Here is a 3,197-nt window from a genome sequence, read left to right as displayed (position 1 = left end):
ATATTGGATATTAGTCCCCTATCTGATTTAGGATAGGTAAAGATCCTTTCCCAATCTGTTGGGGGTCTTTCTGTCTTCTTGACAGTGTCTTTTGCCTTGCAGAAGCTTTGCAACTTTATGAGGTCCCATTTATCAATTCTCGATCTTACAGCACAAGCCTTTGCTGTTCTATTCAGGAATTTTTCCCCTGTACCCATATCTTCGAGGCTTTTCCCTGCTTTCTCCTCTATACGTTTCAGTGTTTCTTGTTTTATGTGGAGTTCCTTAATCCACTTAGATTTGACCTTAGTACAAAGAGATAGGAATGGATCAATTCGCATTCTTCTACATGATAACCGTCAGTTGTGCCAGCACCATTGGTTGAAAATGCTGTCTTTTTTCCACTGGATGGTTTTTGCTCCCTTGTCAAAGATCAAGTAACAATAGGTATGTGGGTTGATCTCATGGTCTTCAATTCTGTTCCATTGGTCTACTTGTTTGTCGTTATACCAGTAACGTGCAGTTTTTATCACAATTGCTCTGTAGTACAGCTTTAGGTCAGGCATGGTGATTCCACCAGAGGTTCTTTTATCCTTGAGAAGAGTTTTTGCTATCCTAGGTTTTTTGTTGTTCCACATGAATTTGCAGATTGTCCTTTCTAGTTCGTTGAAGAATTGAGTTGGAATTTTGATGGAGATTGCATTGGATCTGTAGATTGCTTTTGGTAAGATAGTCATTTTTACAATGTTGATCCTGCCAATCCATGAGCATGGTAGGTCTTTCCATCTTCTGAGATCTTCTTTAATTTCTTTCTTCAGGGACTTGAAGTTCTTGTCATACAGATCTTTCACTTCCTTTGTTAGAGTCACGCCAAGGTATTTTATATTGTTTGTGACTATTGAGAAAGGTGTTGTTTCCCTAATTTCCTTCTCTGCCTGTTTATCCTTTGTGTACAGAAAGGCCATTGACTTGCTTGAGTTAATTTTATATCCAGCTACTTCACCGAAGCTATTTATCAGGCTTAGAAGTTCTCTGGTGGAATTTTTAGGGTCACTTATGTATACTCTCATATCATCTGCAAAAAGCGATATTTTGACTTCTTCTTTTCCGATTGGTATCCCCTTGATCTCCTTTTGTTGTCTAATTGCTCTGGCTAGGACTTCAAGTACAATGTTGAATAGGTAGGGAGAGAGTGGGCAGCCTTGTCTAATCGCTGATTTTAGTGGGATTTCTTCCAGCTTCTCACCATTTACTTTGATGTTGGCTACTGGTTTGCTGTAGATTGCTTTTACCATGGATAGGTATGGGCCTTGAATTCCTGATCTTTCCAAGACTTTTATCATGAATGGGTGTTGGATTTTGTCAAATGCTTTTTCAGGATCTAATGAGATGATCATGTGGTTTTTATCTTTGAGTTTTTTTATATAATGGATTACATTGATGGATTTTCGTATATTGAACCATCCTTGCATCCCTGGGATGAAACCTACTTGGTCAGGATGGATGATTGTTTTGATGTGTTCTTGAATTCAGTTAGCGAGAACTTTATTGAGGATTTTTGCATCAATATTCATAAGGGAAATTGGTCTGAAGTTCTCTATCTTTGTTGGGTCTTTATGTGGTTTAGGGATCAGAGTAATTATGGCTTCATAGAATGAGTTGGGTAGAGTACCTTCCGATTCTATTTTGTGTAATAGTTTGTGAAGAACTGGGATTAGATCTTCTTTGAAGGTTTGATAGAACTCTGCACTAAACCCATCTGGTCCTGGGCTTTTTTTAGTTGAGAGACTATTAATGACTGCTTCTATTTCTTTAGGGGATATAGGGCTGTTTAGATCATTAACCTGATCTTGATTCAACTTTGGTACTTGGTATCTGTCTAGAAGCTTGTCCATTTCATCCAGGTTCTCCAGTTTTGTTGACTATAGCCTTTTGTAAAAGGATCTGATGGTGTTTTGGGTTTCTTCAGGGTCTGTTGTTATGTCTCCCTTTTCATTTCTGATTCTGTTAATTAGCATAATTTCCCTATGCCCTCTAGTGAGTCTGGTTACGGGTTTATCTATCTTGTTGATTTTCTCAAAGAACCAGCTCCTTGATTGGTTGATTCTTTGAATTGTTCTTCTTGTTTCCACTTGGTTGATTTCACCCCTGAGTTTGATTATAAAAAACAAAAATTATATATATATATATATATATGCATGATTTTATAAAACTCTTATGTATATATTATATATTATTTATTTATTTATTTATTTATTTTTAATTTTAAATTTTCCTCTCTAGAGTTCTCTTGAGATGATATTAAATAGATGCTCAAACTCAACTGGCAGTTTTGTTTTATTTTTTTTATTATTACATATTTTCCTCAATTCCAATTCCAATGCTATCCCAAAAGTCCCCCATGCCCTCTGCCCCACTCCCCTACCCTCCCATTCCCACTTTTTGGCCCTGGCATCCCCTGTACTAGGACATATAAAATGTGTTTGTCCAATGGGCTTCTCTTTCCAAGGACGGCCTTCTAGGTCATCTTTTGATACATATGCTGCTAGAGTAAGAACTCCGGGGTACTGGTTAGTTTATAATGTTGTTGCACCTACATGGTTGCAGATCTCTTTAGCAACTTGGATACTTTCTCTAGCTCCTCCACTGGGGGCCCTGTAATCCATTCAATTTTTCACTGTGAGCATCCACTTATGTGTTTGCTAGGCCTCGTCCTAGTGTCAAAAGAGACAGCTATATCAGGGTCATTTCAGCAAACACTTGCTAGTGTATGCAATGGTGTCATCGTTTGCTGGCTAATTATGGGATGGATCTCTCGATATGGCACTCTTTAGATGGTCCATCCTTTTGTCTCAGCTCCAAACCTTGTCTCTGTAACTCCTTCCATCGGTGATTGTTCCCAATTCTAAGAAGGGACAAAGTGTCCACACTTTGGTGTTCGTTCTTCTTCAGTTTCATGTGTTTTACAAATTGTCTCTTATATCTGGGGTATACTAAGTTTCTGGGCTAATATCCACTTATCAGTGAGTACATGTTGTGTGAGTTCTTTTGCGATTGGGTTACCTGACTCAGGATGATGCCCTCCAGGTCCAACCATTTACCTAGGAATTTCGTAAATTCATTCTTTTTAATCGCTGAGTACTCCATTGTGTAAATGTAGCACATTGTTTGTATCCATTCCTCTGTTGAGGTGTATATGAGTTCTTTCCAGATTTTCC

Source organism: Mus caroli, unplaced genomic scaffold (assembly GCF_978045245.1).
Source record: "Mus caroli unplaced genomic scaffold, Mus_caroli_1 scaffold_44, whole genome shotgun sequence".
In the NCBI taxonomy this organism is placed as follows: domain Eukaryota; kingdom Metazoa; phylum Chordata; class Mammalia; order Rodentia; family Muridae; genus Mus; species Mus caroli.
This window is presented reverse-complemented; position numbering follows the sequence as displayed.